Source organism: Mus caroli, chromosome 14, assembly GCF_900094665.2.
Source record: "Mus caroli chromosome 14, CAROLI_EIJ_v1.1, whole genome shotgun sequence".
In the NCBI taxonomy this organism is placed as follows: domain Eukaryota; kingdom Metazoa; phylum Chordata; class Mammalia; order Rodentia; family Muridae; genus Mus; species Mus caroli.
Window position 1 is genome coordinate 67,356,650 of NC_034583.1, and position 20,095 is coordinate 67,376,744.

Below are 20,095 nucleotides of genomic sequence, written 5' to 3' on the forward strand. Positions count from 1 at the left end.
TTTTTTTTTTTTTTAATGTAAGCACTTACAACTATGACCTTTCATCTTGGAGCTGCCTCAGTTACATGCCAGAGCTAAGTCATGCTTTCATTTTCACTTGATTATTAGAACTTCAGAATCTTCCTTTTGATTTAATGACTGTTCTAGACAATGTTGTTCAATCTCCAAGTATTTGTGTGACCATTGTGGTTTATCTTACTGCTAAATCCAAGTCTTGTTCCACTGTGACCTGATTGGAGGCAAGGGACCATTTCAGGGGAGTGTGTGTGTGTGTGTAGTCCCATTGTGACCTAAAATGTGATGCATTTTGGAGAAAGCTCCAGGAAGTACTGAGAAGAAGGTCTTCTGCAGCCTTGGGCGCAATGTTCTGGTAAATACGTCAGTGCTGTAGATCAACCCAAGTTTCTTCATTGGCTTTTAGTCTAGACGACTTCTTGATGAGAATGGGTTGTTCCTGTCGGAATCTATCTGGTGAACCTGCCTTCGTTACTTTTCTGATTTTGTCTAGACGTTTCCTTTCTAAGGTATCCAGCCTTGATGTGTGTCTGTGTGGTGTGTGTATGGTGTGTGTATGGTGTGTGTGTGTGTGTGTGCTGGATTGCTTGCTAATTTAGGCTTCCGTTTGCTTAGTAAACTGACTTCTTACTTTCAGACTTTGTCTAGGAGACCCTTTCCCGTGAGACAGCAGCTAGTTGGATTTTGTCCTTTCAACTAAGTTTCATCTTTCAATTTATATTTAGGAATGTTATTAGAGATGTTTGTTAATTCCTTTAATTTTTTTTATTTAAACAATTTTTTATTAGATATTTTCTTCATTTACAATTCAAATGCTATCCCGAAAGTCCCCTATACCTACCCCCACATACCTTGCTTCCCAATCCACCCACTCCCACTTTCTGGCCCTGGCATTCCCCTGAACTGGGGCATATGATCTTTGCAAGACCAAGAGCCTCTTCTCCCAATAATGGCCGATTAGGCCATCTTCTGCTACATATGCAGCTAGAGACACGAGCTCTGGGGGGGTACTGGTTAGTTCATATTGCTGTTCCTCCTACAGGGTTGCAGACCCCTTCAGTTCTTTGGGTACTTTCTCTAGCTCCTCCATTGGGGTTGGGGGGAGCCTGTGTTCCATCCAATAGATGACTGTGAGCATCCACTTCTGTATTTGCCAGGCACTGGCATAGCCTGACACGAGACAGCTATATCAGGGTCCTGTCAGCAAATTCTTGCTGGCGTATGTAATAGTGTCTGCGTTTGGTGGCTGATTATGGGATGGATCCCTGGGTGGGGCAGTCTCTGCATGGTCCTTCCTTCCGTCTCAGTTCCAAACTTTGTCTCTAACTCCTTCCATGGGTATTTTGTTCCCCATTCTAAGGAGGGACGAAGTATCCACACTTTGGTCTTCCTTCTTCTTGAGTTTCATGTGTTTTGCAAATTGTATCTTGGGTATTCTAAGTTTCTGGGCTAATATCCACTTATCAGTGAATTTCTTTAATTTGGTTAATTGTTTCTCTGCTTGGTTAGAGAATTAAGTCTTTTTCTCTTCCCTTATATTCACATATAAGTGTGTTGTACATGATTTCTTTTTAGTTTATAACATTTGTTCCCTCTTGTAGTCTCTTGGTTAAGACTGTCTTTCAGAATTCCCCAGCACAAAAAGCCAATGTGGCTGTGATTACTTGGAGCCCCCGGCATTAGGTAAACAGACAGGTGGCTGGAGAGCTCACTCTAGAGCCAGCCTCTCTAGCCTAAGTGGGAGACCGTTACCCGAAAGTTATTTACTTCTGGGACTTGAAGCACAGCGCCACACTTTCCTGAGTTGTAATGCTTTGGTTGAGAAGCCTGGTGTTCTTAGTGTGCTTGCTTTCCCAGGTGAGAGGATCTGGTTGGCTGATTTGTTTGTTTTCTTTGGTGTTTTCAATGCTGTTTCTTAGTTTGGTGCTTTGGCATCTTGCCTGGTGTGTGATGGAGAGGTCGGTCTCTGGCCACATCTGTTTAGGATTCTGAATTCTTCTGGGCCCTAGATGCCTGTTCTTTTGCAGACTTCACAAGTGCCTGGAATTTTCTCGGGTGCATTTCTGTGCCCTTAGCTTTTCTCTCAGCTCCTTGTTCTGTCCCATGGGTTCTTAGCTGTGTTCTCTAGACCTTACTGGGGTTCATGACCACACCCTCCTCCTTACTGATGTGTGCATGAAGTATTTGCTGGTAACCTTTGTCTGTTGGTCCGTCCGTTGGCTTTTATTTGATTCATGGCCTTTTCATTCCCCACATTTCTTATTTGTCCTTGAGAATTTTTGTTTCTGGACTGAATTTGTGTTACATGTTGCCGTCTTGTTTGCTGGGTTTTGTCCTATTCCTAAGTTGCTGGTTTTCCTCATTCACTTGGCCACGCACGCACTGTGTTGCTGGCTTTCTGCTCCAGGTCCTGAACTGATTGCTCCGTTACTCTCATTTGTTTGTGGGGCGGGTGTCGTTTCACATTTTTACAAATAGAGTTGAAGTCTTCATCCTCCCCTGTTTTCCCCAGGCCTGTATCTGCGGTCAGGGGCTGGGTCTGTTGGAGAAGTCACGTGCTGTGCTTACTTGTGTTGTGTAGGTCCCTGCTCTGTGGCTTGTCCATCTGTTGGTGAGGCTAGCTTTCAGTGTTATTTGGGGCTCTTTTTACCATCGGTTTACTCTTGAGGGTAAATCCCCAGTACCACCCAGCCAGGGGCAAACACTGTAACTGCTGTACCACCACCAAGCTGAGCAAGATACGGAATGCACTTAGGATTGATTACAAGCCGAGAATCATTACCAACGGCTGTGAAACAGAACCATGAAGTCAACATAGATGGGACTGGGGAGGTAGCAATTCATTTCCCAGGGTGAGTGTAGAGATGATGGCTCTGAGTAAGAAAGATGTGACAGACAGACAGACAGACAGGAAGGAAGGAAGGAAGGAAGGAAGGAAGGAAGGAAGGAAGGAAGGAAGGAAGGAAGGAAGGAAGGAAGGAAGGAAGGAAGGAAGGAAGGAAAAGAAAAGAGGAGGAGAGCAGAGAAGGATGCTGGGAAAGGGGGAAGATAAACGGGTTAGAAGTTAAGGTTGCCTAAGTGAAACAGTGCAGAAGCAAAGTTAGACGCCCACCCACTGGGGTGAGAAGTAAAACAGCAAGGCTGCTGGACCAGGTCAGTAAAGTAAGTACCAAGGAGTAGGACGAAGGGTTAGGGTGCGGTGGAGACGGCGGTGCTGGGGATTGGAGACTTCAGAGCATGCAGTGGGGAAGAGGCTTTCCTGAATCCTGCCCTTTGGAAGCTTTCCTTCCTTGCCTGTGAGGGGCCTCTGCTAGTCCTCCTTAGCTGTGTTCTATGTGGACCGAGCAGGACCCCCCAGTTCTAGCCCCCTGTTGTGGCAAGTTGTTGCTTTGAGGTGTCTTTCCAAATGTGAAGGGAGTGGGAGAGAGTGTAGCAGTGAGATTCTCACGCACAGGACCTGCCTTTGTAAATCTTGAAAGTGAAAGTGTACTTTAACCCTAATCACCAGGCTGTGCTGGTCTGCTGTTTCACGGGAGCCCCCCCCCCCCCCCGAGTTCTCAGGCCTCACAGCAGGGAGCCTCGAAGCAGGAGGGTGGCTTCAGAGGTTGATCTACCTGACAACCTCAGGCCCAGGACCGTCCAGCTCCAGAGCTGATGCCAGTTGATAAAAATCTGCTCTTTCTCAACAACGGTAGGCTACCTTTCCCCGGACGCTTCACTGCCTGTGCCTTTGGTACGGCAGTGTCAGGCCTTCCCTGCCATGGCTGCCTTTCCTTCCTGTCTCCCCTGATGGGGCTGGGGAGCTTGAACTCAGAATCCCTGGCTCAGGACTGTTCTCATTCTTGGGCACCAGGGGGTATCTGTATGTTGCCCCTCAAGATGGGTCCTTGCCAGAGTCCTTTGATCACAGAAGGCCAAATGGGATTCCTGTCCTCTGCTGACTTGCCAGACAGAGCAGATACTGTCTCATCAGTGCCGGAGCAGGACGGGAGGTTTTGGAGAGCTGTGGGCCATACAGCCTTTCTGTCTTGCAGAGCCTTGGGCTCACCCTGTGGTTAGGACTGCTGTCTCATCGTTGTGACTGGCTTACTTACCTTTTGGGTAAGGCTTCTCTACCCATCCCCAGCCAGTGAGCTCCAGCTGGAGCCCGTTTATTAGCCTTTTAGCCTGGCTTCACACCAGCAAATCACCTGGGAAGCCAACTCCACACCGGGAAATGAGGGTCAGGGTCAGATTCGAGCATCTGTGTTTTATAAAAGCTTCCTGCTTGTTTGTAGAGTTCAGCCACAGTTAAGAGCCACCACTCAGCCGTAGCCCTTCCATTAGGCAGAGACTGTGTCACTGTTAGGTGACTAGAGCTCCCTACTCTGCCAAGATCTGCGTGGGTAAGGAGAGAGCTCATGACAAAGGCTTTAAGGTAAGGCAAAAGGTCACTTAACCCGACTTGGTTCAGGGAGACACTCCCTCCACCCTGTCTTCCTGCTGTAGTCTGTTGGGTGAGCTGTCCCCACACTGAGTGAAGGTCTTTATCGTTTACTGTTCACACTGTAAAAAAACAAAAAAGAGCTGCCCTGTAACCAGAGCACCTGGTAGATACAAAGCTGGTTCCGGCTCCCTCTATCTGTGAGCTCTGATGGTTGATATAAAAGCTGCCCAAAAGAGCAGAGTGGCATGCTGACAGCGTTGTGATGGGCAGGGGTGGCAGGTGGCCCTGATACAGTACAGAGAGAAGCTTGAAGTTCGGGGCTCCAGGCCTGATGCAGTACAGAGAGAAGGGGGGCTCGGGCCAGTAGGCTGGGGGGAGGTTGAGTGGATGGCGGTGAAACCTGGTAAGGACTCCTGGTGGCTAGCTTGACTCCAAGCTTGGTTGGCTACAGTGGAAGGACTGTGTTCACTGACTGCTGCACACTGCTCTCTCTTGGGCTGTCAGGGAAAGACCGTGTCAGGGTTTCTAAACCGCTTGGCACTTTCAGCCTCTACCCTGGAGAGAGGTTTATGTGGTCCTAAGTATAATATATTCATATCAAATTTCTGAAATCCTCTAATCAAAAGCCACACATCAAAATGGCTGTTCTATGCCATCTGCAGAGGAACCGATCTCCCTGTCATGGGATTCAGCAGTTGATTGCTTTTGCTCTGACCAAGTGTGTCTCTGACCAAGCCTTAGTGGACAGCCTCGCCCCTTCCACTTGTAAAGCCGCATCCACTTCTAACTCAGAGCCTGGTACGGTCAGCCACAGACCTGCAGCTCATTTGGGCCGCTCTTCTGCAGACCTGCTTTGGTGACAGAGTAAATGTTAAACTAGAGTTTTTACAGTTAGGGTTCAGATTAGCTTAGATGAGGGAGGACTAAAAGGTAACTAAGAGCGCTCTCTCTCTCTCTCGCTCTCTCTCGCTCTCTCTCTCTCTCTCTCTCTCTCTCTCTCGCTCTCTCTCTCTCTCTCTCTCTCACACACACACACACACACACGTCTCAGTCTCACTATGTAGCTCAGGCTGGCTTCGGCTTTTGGTGGCAATCCTCCTGTCAGCAGCCCTCCTGTTTGGGCCTCCCAGTACTGAGGACAAGGTGCATGCTACCGCGTCTGGTTAAGCGATCTCTCTTACAAAGTTTTAAATGATCGAGTTCATAAGTGCACCTAAAATTTAGATTAAAATTATGCATTAACTTGCAACATTTTACTTTTCTCAGGTAAACAGGTGTTTTTAATTTCTAAGAATCTTCACCAACTGACATTGTCTCTTTGCCCTGTTTTCCTCTCTTTAGGTTTGAGGGGTTGTGTTTATGGTGTGTGTACCTGGGACATGCTTTTTGAGGGTCCCCTTTTGTGCTCATTTTGATGTGCAGATAGAGCCTGTATCATGATAGCACTTACAGCTTGGAGTGTTCCAGGTGCACCTTGTAGGTCCGCGTGGTGAGCTCTGGAGTTGTACATCTCCGTGTATCCTGGGATTGCCTAAGGTTCTCCTTAATACCATGTAAAATGGCGGTTCTTCTGCATTACACAGGTTAAAACGTTTTTGAGTTTCTACGAATGATTTCTGGTGAAAGCTTTTTAGGGTAAGTCTATTTTACCCCTCAGAGGCACCAGGGATTAATGCTGTGCCAGTCACACGTTTGTGGAATTAGTATTTGTGTAGATATTTGCACATCAATAGTCCACAAGGAAGAAAGACACACACACACACACACACACACATACACATGCCCCCATGCTTTATTCTGGGCAGACAGTCTATTATCTTTCTGGAGAACATACATTCGCTCTACTAGAGGAGAACCTTGAAGAACATCTCCCTTCAGGAGAGGGCACGGAGTCCATGTAGCCTTGACAGAAGCCAAGAGAACTGCAGCATAGTTTAGGATGTCAGCTAAGTGTTAGGAAAGTTGAGGGTGTTCTGGTTGAGCTGTCAAATAAAGATGCTAAGACTTGGCCTGGAGCTACTGTGGAAGCCAGCGTCAGGCTTCCGCTTCACTAAACTCCTGAGTCAGCTGGACAGTTAGGTAACGGTCCGGTGTTTAGAAAGGGGTAACACATTGTAAAACGGTGGATGTCATAGTTGAGAAAAAGTAGGGTGGGGGTGGTAATTTACAATAATTTTGAGTATTGGGCACTCTCAAGAAACTTTCTACTTTCAAAACTATGTAGAGAAATGTGTAGGTCTCTTAAATAGCTCCAATTACGGCGGAAGCCAGGTAACTTAGGGCACAAGATCATGGCTGGAATTCCTATAGGAAACTCCAGATTCTTATGTCATTTCTTTTCATTGTCAGAGCAAAAGTATAAAATATGATATCCCTGTTTTACACAAGAAATGTTTTGGGGAAATTTAAATCAGGGTCTAACTCCAGAGCCCCAAATCTGATTGTATACAAGGCTGTATTTTTTTTTATTATTTATTTTATTTTATTTTTTTGGCTTTTCGAGACAGGGTTTCTCTGTATAGCTCTAGCTGTCCTGGAACTCACCTTGTAGACCAGGCTGGCCTTGTATTTTTAAAAGCAATCAGTATTGTCCAACTAGGTAGCAACATCAGGCAGAGGGCTGCTTGCCAACCTGACATTGTGCACTTGATGGAGAACACCCCACCCATAGGGTGGAAGACAGCACCCACACTTACAGATTGCTCTCTGACCTCCACGAATGTGCTGTAAGGTTTGAGATACACACAAGCATGGGTGTGCATGCACACACACACAGAGAGAGAGAGAGAGAGAGAGAGAGAGAGAGAGAGAGTTGAAGGTCCAAAGTAACAAAGTCGCAGTTGAGACACAGTACATTGAGATGAAATGGAGAGGTTAGCATTACTTCGGCTTATCTCCCAAGGCCATGTAGGACTGTGCTGTTAGGAGAACATGAGTAACTTCTTCTGTCATCCTCCCACTGAGAAGCGAGAGGATCAGAAGTGATGGGTACAGTGACTTCTGTCATCCTCCGTGAGAAGCGAGAAGATCAGATGTGATGGGCACAGTGACTGAAGTAAGAAGACGTCACTGGTGTCCTTGGAAAATAAAAGCAAACCCTAGAATTTTTTTCTATTTTGCCATAAATAGACATTAAAAGTTTTCCAAGTCTATCCAGTAATATAAAATAATCATCTAGAAGTGCCAGTGGGCCTGTCTCTTGGGTCTGTAAGATAGATATGACTATGATAGGTGGTGTTTCAGTAAGATTGAAAGCTTGGTGGGACGTGTGGCTGCCTTCTTCAGGTAACTTTGGTTTCACTGGTGAATTCTCTGGCTGTTTTCTTTTTTTTTTTTTTTTTTTTTTTTTTTTTNAAAGTGTTTTGAGACAGGATCTAGCTCTGCAGCCCTGACTGGCCTTGGATTCACAGATCAGCCTGCATCTGCAGTGCTGGGATTATCTTTTTCTTTTCTTTTCGGTTTTTCGAGACAGGGTTTCTCTGTGTAGCCCTGGCTATCCTGGAACTCACTTTGTAGACCAGGCTGGCCTTGAACTCAGAAATCCACCTGCCTCTACCTCCCGAGTGCTGGGATTAAAGGCGTGCACCACCACGCCCGGTACTCTGGCTGTTTTCTTATCTGTCTCACCTGTAGCTGAAGGCTCTGGAAGCCAGAGGGGCCTGAAACTACTCAGCCACCATTAGCCTGGATCTGCCAATTTCTGATCTTTATGTAGAAAATTATTTCTCTGATTATGGAAGAGGCTATTTCTGATTGATTTCTTATTCACTGCCATTTACATGTCAGTCACTTTCCAGTTGTTCTGTTTTTCAGTCATTGTCCCAAATGATGGTGCAGCACTTGCTAACAACAGTCTCCACCCCGCCGCCCGCCCCCCACCCCGGTGTCTGTCTCTGTCTCTGTCTCTCTCTTGGGGTTAGGGGTAGGGTGTATAGACCACTGACGATGCACATGGCAAGGGTTCCCTTCTCCCTTCTGCCTCTTCCAGGGGAGATGTCTGATCTCTCCCTGGCTTCTCAATACTTTTTTCCTTTGCATTCGCTGTTTGATATTAAAACAGGGAGACTAGCCAGCTTTGGGATGTTGAATCATACTTTTTTGATATAGAAGCGCTAAGATTTGGAGAAGCGTGAAATGTCGGCCTTGTGAGACACTCCTGGTGGCTTGGTGCAGCTGCTGCTGGCACTGTCGGGTTTCTTGTGACCGAAATCCACACGAAATGAGAAGATGAGAAACATCCATGGTCCATGCTGTCTTGATAGACCAGAGTCTGCACCTGTAGCTGTAGAAGCTCAGATTATTTTATGATCCTTAACCTTTGCCTGGTTCTCTTCTTTGACGATGTCAGCTCATCTGAGTAGCTGCTCTCTCGTGTCCTCCCTCCTCCCCTCCCTCACTCTGTTCTTGTCTGAGATATGTCCTCAGTTTCTCTTTAGTTCTGTCAATGTTCACAGTGTCACTTTGAAGGCCAGCTCCTCCATGCTGATCACTCTTATCCTGCCATGTTGAATCTGTGCAGACGTTTGAGATGTGAAGCCTTGTGAGCGTCCCACACTGCATCGTTTCCCTGGCAGTGACCGCTGCTGACACTAGAGGCTCGTGAGCTGCTGCAGGCGTGAGTGGGTGTCTGTGCTCCAGGCTTGGCTCACCTGGATGTTGGACTTCTCGGAGCATGTGCGTTCTAAACATTGGGCTCACTGATGGCTTTCAACTGTCTTCCAGTTCACCTTATGGCTTGTTTAGACTTTGATTTGATGACACCCCCCTCGTCTTTGAAAATTGACAGAATTGATATCTTTACCATATTTCTTTTGTCTTTATGTGGCTAAAACTGCATTCTTTTTGTCTTTAGTAGTATGTAGGTGGAAATTGACGTATGTGTTGAGTCTGCCTTACTTGGTCAGAAGTAATTTTTAACAGCTACTTAAACATGTGAACTCCTGATAAGAATCACAGGGCTTCATGGAATTATCTAAACCAAGAATCAAACAAGAAGTTCCCTCCCTCTTGTGTCAACTGCATAAACTGAGGCAACCAGTTCTATGGTTGGGAAACATTAGTTATTTGTACTTCTGGACAGGAAAATGTTTCTCAGAAGGTGAGACGTATCCCACAATGATTGTTGAAGAAGCTAGCCTAGGCTGTGGGAAGGGCTGTAATACCCATTGCTGTCACATCCACACTGGAGTTGTTAGGGACACTGTGATGTCAGCCGCACATCCCTCTCCTCTAAGAGAAGGCCGTCCTGGGAATATGCAGCTCAAGGAGCAAGAGAAGCAGTGGTACCATGCATTGGTTGCTGCAGATTTTCATGCTGCTGCTTCATATGCCATGGCTTTGTCATGGGCTCCCTGAGTGTCTGAGGTGTTCGTCCTTAGCTCTTCTGCGTGAAAGCTCTTCTGTGATGGACTCACTCCATTCCAGGACCGCCCCAAACTCGCTTCTCAAGGAGTTCTTCCCTGAAGATTAATTCCATATCTTCTCTGACCTCACTCCTCGGCTCCAGGCTTTGTCCCCTCTGTGCTTACACTATGTGTGTGTCTCTCTCTCATGCACACACACGCACACACACACACACACATATATATATATACACATACACACACATATATACACACATGCACGCACACACATGCACATACACACATACACAGACATGCATGCACACATGTACACACATACACACACACATATATATGTACACACACACTTGTATCAGGCTTACTTTTCAGTGTGAGTCCTGTCAGCACAGGATCCTGCCTGTTTTGTTCCTATTGAGTTGTGAGGAGTCTCGCCCTCTCTTCCCCACAGAAGAGAACCATCGGGAGCCTGGACCCCGAGCTGGGCTTGACTCTAGTGCTTGCCTTGTCTTCCCAGCAGGTTGTGCCAGCTAGCCCTCAGGAGGTGAGAACAGAGGCCAGCGGCTCACCGTGCTCTCTGCAGCCATTGGTTGTGACAGTGTGTGTCTGCCCCTGTCTGACTGGCTACTCTTTAGTGGGCTCGCACAGGACACATTTGGTGGCTTCCTGAAGAACATTTGGGCCACTTGGCATTGTTATTTGAGTTGTCTCTTTCTTCCTTGCCCTCCACTGTGAGATCATCTCTGTCATTTTGGTCTTCTCATTCAAGAGCCTACTGTTGTATGCTAGGATCTTGAAAACATAGCTTACACCACGCCACCTTCTGTTGTGTCCACCAGACCCATAGAAAGCTCAAGTCTCTGCCTAATGGCCGCCCTTGATGACCTGTGCCTCCGCTCCACTTCTCTTTCCCATGCACAGCCCTGAGGTGGTTACAGCGAGTCCTATGGATAGTTTTGCCGTCTCTCAACTATAAACATTTCTCTTAGGCCCACTCTCTCCTGAGTTCCAAACCACATTTCCCCCTGGCTGCTGGGTCCAACCAGTCACCATCCTTTCCCTAAACCAAGTGTCTCTCTCACCAGCCGGCCTAGAATCTGATTGGTTAATGACTTCACCTTCCGCACATTCCTACCTGGAAAGCCGAGAATCGCCTACCTGCTGAACTTGCCTCTGGTCATCACCTCTCTCTCTCTCCTGCATGGTCTCCCTCTGCCATTCCTACAGGAATCTTGTACATCGGCAGTGACCTTCCTAAATAAAATACACACCCCATTTTATCCCCAACTACCAGGAATCGCAGTCTTCCTGGAGCCTGCCAGGCCCCAGCCTGTTTTAACCTGTTCCCCATTGCTAGTTCTCTGCAACCCCTCTACAACCTCCACCTTCAGACTGCTGGACTGCCGCCAGTCAGTTCCAGAATGACATCAAGCCCTGGTGTAGCTGCCTCATGACCCAGGCATTTGTCTGGTCATTTCCTTCTCTCAAACGTTCCCCCCACCCCACCCCACCCCCCTTGTACCATATAAATGCCTTGTTTTTCAAGGTCCGGAGGGCATCTTGAGCTCTTAGACACGCCCCTCCACTTCTTTCTCTGAACGTCATCCGGTCAGTGTGTATATCCTGTTACATCAGATAGCATACGCTTCTCCTCTGTCTCCCCCTTCACCTGTCCCCAGTCCCTCTGACTCATTTGTCTTTGTAACTTTAGTTCCTGGCCTTTCGCAGTTCTTGTTGAATAAGGATGGATAAATGAATGGGAGAGGAGTGCCCAAAGAGAATTTCGAAAATTTTAGTTTGTATTCTTCCGGCCAAAATGTATTATATTAGTCCTTTAAAAATGTTAACAATTTTTATTTTTAAAATGTGTGTGTGTGTGTGTGTGTGTGTGTGAGAGAGAGAGAGAGAGAGAGAGAGACAGAGACAGAGACAGAAAAGGTGCATGTGTGAAAGTCAGAGAGAGACATCTGTGTGTACTCGGTGCTCACATGGATGGGACTGGCATTGTGTGGTGGCATGTGCCTTTACATATGCAGAGTCGCCTTGCCCACACTGGCAGCAAGTTAAAGTGTTGAAGGTGACCCATATCTCCCTCTTTATTGGCCTGGGCCCACTCCATTGTTACTTCTCTTTGCCCTCTTGTCCCCTTTCCCTTACTGAGTTGTCACTAGTGAGAATATAACAAGGTTAGCATCACACATAGACGGTGTGTGAGGAGATTAGAGATTAGAGGGGTGCTGCCTGCTGTGAGCCAAGATCCACAGGAGTACTTGGCACACTGCTAATGCCACACAGCCTGCCTTATTTACAAAGTATCGTTCCCTTCCTGCTGCTTGAACTCCCCCTGGCCTTTCTCACAGCTCCTGGGGGCTCTCGGAAGGAGGCCCATGAGGTCACCATTTGAACACCTTTCTCTGCCATCTCTGCACTGTAATGTGCCAGCCTGGAGCTGTGGTGAGCCTAACTGAGGAGCTAGCTGCCTCTGGGACGGACTGACATCTCTGATCATCCTAGCAGAGGGCTGGGAGGGTCGGTCTCCACTGCACACTAGACCTAGACACCCTGCTGCACTAGACTGTAGGCTCTGTGCCACGTTTGGGCAATATACTGATAAGCTGTTTCTGTGCCCATCCTCCAATTGTGTAGGTAAATAAATTGTGTAGACACGATGTATCTTAAGGCTATCAAAACAAAATGGTCCACAAAGCTCGTTTCCTCTCTAAAATTCTGACTAATTCGTAGTGAAGAGGAAGCCTCCGGGCGGAGCTCCACCACCAGTGTCCAGAGAGGCCATCATAGGGAATGAGTCAGAGCAGAAGAGCTCACACTGCAGTGAGCTCTCTCCCCGAGTCCGCGCTGTCCTAGGCGCTCAGTGGCTGTGGACCACCCTCCAGCTTATCTTTACCTTTGTAAAAAGAACTGTTTCGTTAGTTAAGTTTGTCTACTTTAAGGTCACCAAGAGACTGACTGATTCTGTGTACATAGAAGAAACTGGCCTCATCTCTATTGCTTCCCGCCGCTACCTCAGGAATTTCTCGTGAAATGTTAGGCTGAAGTGACTATTTTTAAGGTGTAAGGTGTAAGTATATTGCCAAATCATGTATTTCCATGGCTGCAGAAAAGTGAAGACGGAATACTGGTCACTTTTGATAGGAGAGGTACGTGACGGTCCTGGAATAGAAGCAGAATCAGGAGAACTTTTCACTTGAGACGTTTCTTACAGAAGTCATTTAGCTTCTAAATCTGGGGTGCCATTTTCATAATCTGCCACCATTTAGCAGAAGTGGTATTTATGAGGAAATTTGGCTTCGGAATGATTATTCTCTTGGAGATGTAAAAACAAAATTAACCATTGAATGATATTGAGGAGAGGCTTTGAGGGGGGCCCCAGTGCAGGGGTCCTCGGGTAGGGTCCCCCCGGCACCTTCTGACCTTGCCTCACGGCTCAGCTGTGGAGCCGTCTTCTTCCCTACTGTTTGGCCTTTCCTAGGAGAGCTTCTAAGTGGGACCATGTATCCTGTAGCCTTTTGCATTTAATGGCTTCTCCCACTCGCTGTGTTAACTTTGAGATTCATTCATGCTGTCGGTAGTTCGCTTCTCGTTACTGCTGAGTGGTAGACCCCATTAGATTGGCTGCTGGGATGTGGTTGTCTTTCTTCCAGCTGAATGACATCATGGTGCTTACGACAAAGCCGATGTGAATGTGTACACACAGACTTGAATTCATAACCTGCACTGGAATTACTGGCCTTGATACAGAGAGTGTGTCTAATGGTTGAAAAGTGATTGTGGCATTTACATTTCCACTGCCAACAGATGGATGGTCTGTTGTGCCCCCACCCCCACCCCAACGGTTGGTGCTGCTGTTTTCACAAAAGGACTGGAAGGCTTGATTTTAACCGTGCTGGATATATACAGGTGTGTCGGATGGGAGCATCTCACAGCTGGATATATACAGGTATATTGGATGGGAGCATCTAACAGCCTCGGTTTGCATTTTTGTAATGGTTGATTCTGCTTAGTATTTTTTCACATTTATTTATATATAAAATATATTTATATACGGTATATAAATATATTGTGTTATAATTATATAATATATAAATTATATAAGTATGTATTATATATATACAGTCTTAGCTCATTTCTTTTATTGGCTGTTGGGTTTTGTTCCCAGCCCCTTTTACCGTTAACTTGCTTCCAATATTCTTGTGGCGTTAACTTCAGAGAATAATTTCAGTAATGGCTCGGTTGCCACTTTTTCTCCTTCACGGATTGTGGTTTTAGGGTCCTATCTAAGAAGTGTTTTCTAATCTACTGACTGAAAGATTTCTTCTGGGTTTTCTTACAGAGGCACTGTAGTTCAGGATTTTGCATTTATTCTGTGACCTGTTTGTGCTTAATGTTTCATATGTGTGAGGGAAAGTTTGAGGTGTTTTTTTTTTTTCTTTTTCTTTTTTCTGTTATTTTTTACTTTATCCAGTTGGCCCAGGACCAAGGAGCAATTACAGAAAAGTTACCAGTTCTTCGCAGAACTCTTATATTGGTGTGGAAAATCAACTCAATGTCGTGTATTGAGCTAACTTTTTCTTTGATAACCATAAATGTATTTCTGAAACTGCTTCCTGCCTGCAATCGTGTCCAGCACAAGACCAGCTGTAGACTGCTGTCCCCCTGTGTGACAGAGTTGCTGTCTGTGTTTCTCTTTGTGACTGGATTTAGGCACTTTACCCTGGCTGTCATCAGGGCCGTCTTAGCTTCTGTGGCTAGTGTTGTAATAATGCTTGGGGAAGCTGCTGTCCTCTCCTGACATAGTTCCCCTCCTCGACCTGTTTTCTGGGGCTCCCTTACTGAAGCTGTCCCCGTGGGCCTGTCTCCTGCTGTGGCCAGTGCTCTCCCTCGGTCCTTTCCTTACCCTGTTTTTTCCTCTGTGGTTCACTTGGAATCATCTTCAAGTCATGCTAACACTGCTGCCCTCGGATCAGCCGTCTTCATCCCATTCATCCTGTCTAGTAGAGTTTTCTTCTCAGATACTGTAATTTTCATTTTATCTTAATCGAAATTTTCATTGTTTTTTTACACCTGTCTTTAATATCCTAATTTCTTTGCTACCTTTGACCGTATAAAGCACAGGTAAGTCTCTAATGTAATATCCTTGACTTCGGGTTCTATTGCCTTTGTCACATGCAGGTCGTTTTCATTGACTTTTCTTGTTTTATGAGTCCTGTCTTCCTGTTGTATGTCTGCTACTTTTTAACAAATGACCTTGCAGTGAGTAACTTGTTAGTTTTTCAAGGCTTGCTTTTAGACAGCTTTCCATAGGAACAAAACACACATACATGTGTGCACACAGGATGCCTACTTTACACACACATGCACGCAGACACATACACAGAGACTCATGCATGAGCGTGCATCCCCCCATACACACACACACACACACACACACACACACACACACACACACACACACACACACACCTGTAGTTGGGCGGCAGTGTCCTGAGCATTCGCCGCTCCAGACTTAGATTTTCTTCACTCGGCTTCCATAGCCCTCACCAGCCAGGACCCTCTCTGACTTCTGACTGCTGGTCTGCTCTTTGCCTGTGACTGTCTCAAAGCTTGGGTAGTTTTTATAGAAGCTTGTTGGTGGGTGATTTTGCTAAGCCTGTGTTTGCATTCTTCCCTTTTACTTAAAGACTTTATTTTAAATCCAGGCATTTCATATACATACTCAAAACACTTAGCGTTTCCCCCTTTTTGCCCCTTATCTATTTCTCAAGGGCAGCTACTTCTTAATGTTTATTTTCTTTATCTCTGTAACATTCCTTTTTTCTCTTCTTTTACTTTTCAATTTTGAGAATAATGATTAAGCTGTGATCAATGTAGATGCGGTTTAGCTCCTCTGAGCTATCACACACTACAAACATTCTTCCTACCACCTTCTCGGTAAATTCATGGTTTTGATTTTGGTTTTTTTAATCTCTAAAATGATGGCCATGTAGACTGGGGGAGGTGTGTGCTCTCTTTGCATTTGTCGACTGATTCCTCTCCAGGAGGACTGATTACCTCCATAGCAGCAGCTGCCCAGGCCCTGCAGGCCTGGTTATTCTCTCTACTCTCCCACTCCTGCAGTCTCCCTCCACCATCAGGCCGCCCAGGCACCAGCTGCTGTGTGAGCCTGCCAGGCAGCCTCTCCTGAGGTCACAGCCTTCTGGCCTGTCAGCCCCCTTTCTGATCTCTGGCTCTGGCTGTAGTCTCCCCTGACCACTGCTTTTCTTGATTTCGGTCTCCAGCATATTGTACAAAATACCTAAACATGTTATTCTTCTAGTTTTGCACCAGAGAGAGAATTTGGCCAAGTGACAACTCCGGTCAGTGCAGCCCTTTCCTCTCAGAACCCTAATCCTTTTTCTCTACGGTCTTCTGGCAGCGGTAGAAAAAAACGTTTTCTCTGCTGTTACTGTTGTGTTTGTAACTTGCCTTTTCTATCTGTGTGCTTTAGAGATTCCTCTCTATCCCTGCGTTCTTGTGTTGTGTGACGACTACGACGAGCTTTGATGGTTGGTTTGGGTTTGGGTTTGGTTAGGTGTTTGGTCATCGCATTTGCCTGGAGACTCCTGCTTTAGGTGATTGTCTGGTAACTTCCCTCTCCCAGCGTGGTGTCTTTGGATCACATCCTGTTTGCACATTGCTCTCTCCTGTCTGTCTCCTTTGCATTCTCCCTTCCTTTTGTTCTCTGTTGGAGAAGACTTTTCAGTGTTATCTTCTAACCCAAAGGAAGGCTGCACGTAGCAGTTGTTCATCGTTTGATGGCATTCATTTCTCCCAGTGGTATGCAGAGGAACTATCATATCACTAAAGCATTATTCATGGTTCATCTGTGAATTTTTAATGTGTTTCTATATATTGAAATACTGCTTTAAATTGACAGGTAAAATTGTCCACGGTGATTTTTAACTGCTTTTATTTATTTCTGTGTTCATAGAAATGTACGTGGGCTAGTTTAATACGGCTTGCTAACAATTGCACGCCTTGCCATGCTCTGAGTTGTCGGGAGAAGAGCGCTCAGCATCCGCTCTTCTGCTCCTCGCTCACTGAGGCTGCTGTGCTGTCAGTGGGTCTCTTGGCTTATGCTTCCGATCTGAGATTGTGTAGCCTTTGAGCAGTGTCCCTTCAGTCACCCCTCTTCATCCATCGTCCTCGGTCACCTTGGTAACCACTGTTCTGCCCTCTACCTCAATGAGATCTACTTCTTTAGAGTGAGATCATGTGGAATTTTTTTGTTGACTGACTGGACTCTGGTTCCATCCATGTTGTAGCCATGATAAGATTTTTTTGTTTTTGTTTTTTTTTTGTTTTTCGAGGCAGGGTTTCTCTGTATATATCTGGTTGTCCTGGAACTCACTTGTAGACCAGGCTGGCCTCAAACTCAGATATCCGCCTGCCTGCCTCTGCCTCCCAAGTGCTGGGATTAAAGGCGTGCACCACCACGCCTGGCTAAGATTTTATGTTTAATGGCTAAGTAGGATTTTTGTTTCTGTTCCCATTTCCAGTTCTGACTCTGTGCTCACCACATTTTCTTTGGCCATAAAATCTGTGGTTTTGTTAAACTTGGTATTCTACTTCTGCTTCCTAGGAACCTGGGAAAGTGAGATGATTGGGGGCAAGGGTGGGGTGGGGTGGGACCTAGACGAGCAATTTTACAAGATGCATCCCTTGCTTGCTTCCTTGGCAGTCCCTATAGGTTAACAACATGTCTAGATGGGAAAAGAGGTTGTTGTAGGTGTGCGGGTCTCTGCGTCAGGCAGACCCTCACAGACCCTGCCTGTGCTCCAGTCACCTGAGTCCCTCACAGACCTTTCCTGTTCTCCTCCTCTTCATTCCCCACATTTGATACAAGAGTCAGAGGTGATTGAAGTTGAATCCATTCAAACACTCATGCGGACCACAATAGCAAATTTCAAATGTCTATACCTTTCCCTGTATGTATAGACTTGGTGAGGCTGGCTTATATGGCCCACACCTTCAGGAGTCTCTCGGGAAGGGCTGTTGCATTTCTTTACAACCTCAGCCAACCTCTTGGGGTCTCGGACACGGCACTAGACTCCTGGACACTTGTCTGGTAAACAGGAGAACCTTCAAGGGGAATCCTCAGACATGCTGACCCAGTGGGTTAGAGCCCGAGAAGATTTCCTCCGTTTCCATTGCCTTTGGTTTAGATTATTTATTCTTCTGTTCATATAAAAAGCCAGTTTTTAAGGGAATCCAGCACATTTGTGTAAGAGATGAAAAGCCTCCATTGTTTTCAGTATTCCTTGGTCCAGCCAGTTCTCCAGTAGGGGTGTGGATTAGACAGATTGGTTGTTCATATTTGCTTCTGTTGCTAATACTGTGGGTAGTCATGCAGTTAAAAATGGTAGGAAACAGAACCGACTTAGCTCTTTTATTTATGTTCAAGAACAACATGAAGAATAAAATCATGTGATCCTTCTACATTCCAGCTGGGAATCTTAACCCATTTCTTCATATGTCCTGAGCGGGCTTTACTTCTGTGTTTAGCTCTTTTACATTTACAGTGTACCTTTCTGTGATATTCTTTGCTCTGGAATTGCTGCTCAGTTAAAATATTTAAAAAGATACAGGTTGATAGAGTTAAAATGTAAACTCTAAAATTACAGAAACTAATAATAATTCTACTTAGCACTCATGGACATGGGAGCTCCATCCTATTTCACGAGTCACTAGGATTGTCCAGTCCTCCTTTGTTTCCCATTACTGAGAGCAATGCCTTCAAACAACACACATCATAAACTACAAATACACTAACACTTTTATTCAAAAGCAAAGCCTAACACGAAACACAATAAAAAAGAATATTGTTTTGTAACGATACCCATTTTTCAACACAGAAGAGAATTACTCTCCTCTTCTTGTGCTGATATATATTTGTGCTCAATATATTTGGTGTTTAACTGAATTAATGCAGTTTCTGAAACCAAATGCCCCCTCCAGCCTTGGGTAAACTTCAGAGATTGTCTAAGAGACTCTGACCACAGTTTAGGAAAGTTCATTCCTTGAGGGGGAAGCCTCATCTTGATAGAGGAGGGGTTCACTCTTCACGTGAGTGTAAGTGCGTATTTATGTATCATAGTCAAATTTTATTTTGGAATTATTTGAGTACCACTTGCCTATGTATGGAGAGGTCCCAAGCTGTTGGTACTTATTTTGTTATTGTAGTCTTTTGCCACTAGAGGGCAGTATTGCAGAGGTTAAATTTTCCTCAACCATACTGCCGACTGTATATAACCTGTAATCAGACGTCTGCCCTTAGTTTTATAGTATGTTAAAGCATAATCTTCATTGATGCATCTTCACAGATATTTAAATTATTAATTTTGCCCCGGGTTAACCCTTATCTAAGGACCATGATTTGATGGCATTAATCTGCTCGCTGTGACTGTTAGGTGAAGAACGCCTTCAGCATCTCTTGACTGATGAACTGTGTTTAACCACCATTAGATTCTCTCCACATTTTTACTGGTTCAGGCCACACTGCAAATGAACAAAGGCTACATATTAAGGAATTGCATGCTTTTTGGAAAACGTCCTTGACGGTATCACTCTCTCCGATTTAAGAAGACCGAGCATTGCGTCTTGGCGGAATTGCGATCTCGTTTCAAGAACCCTTGGCCCTAGGGACTAGCTGAAAATAGATCTGTTTGGGATTGGACCTGTAGATTGATTTTTCTAGCAATAAATGGAAGAAGACATAATTACTGATGCAGTTAGGGTAATGAGATTTTAAGGCTTACAACTCCAGGGCCGTTTGGGGAAGGTTCTCTGCATTTCATCTTGTAGATTCCTTTGACTTGTTTATTTGCCTACCAAAGAAAAATACAATATTGGGTTTTTTTTTTTTTTTTTTTTTTTGTACATAACTGATAAACTTTATGTGGGGCTATCTCCCACCAAAAAGGCAAATGTAATATTCCTATGAATTTCATTAGCATGAAAAAGGACTTCCTGCAGCAGGATTATTATCCTTGCACAGAACACAGTCTCTGTAGCCTCCCGCTAGTGCTTTTTATAAGAACCCAATAATTGAAATCGAGACGCTGGCGTTTCTGAGTCTTAGTGGTGGGACTGGGCATGCCCAGTAGCTCGGCTGGGTTTGGTTGCAAAGAGCAAGCTTGCGGGCAGGGTTGAGCGCCGCCGCAGGGACTGACTGCTTTGGAGACGGGGTCTGACTCCCTTAGACGTAAGCGTGCGGGCACCGGGAGCTTTCGGGGAC

The 20,095-nt window shown here is 45.6% G+C and overlaps 1 protein-coding gene across 4 annotated transcripts in view; it reads left to right on the forward strand.

Annotated features, from left to right (window-relative positions):
- Positions 1 to 20,095, forward strand: part of Tsc22d1 (TSC22 domain family member 1) — a 91,422-nt gene that overhangs the window by 67,919 nt on the left and 3,408 nt on the right. The window contains exon 1 of one of the 4 annotated variants that reach the window (XM_021181804.2): positions 3,571 to 3,706. The exons of 2 other annotated variants lie outside the window; for them this stretch is intronic. The gene's annotated coding sequence lies outside the window, so the exon portion shown is untranslated. Of the gene's footprint in view, positions 1 to 3,570; positions 3,707 to 20,005; positions 20,063 to 20,095 lie in introns of those variants that run through there. One more of the 4 variants, XM_029468833.1, reaches the window with a different exon arrangement.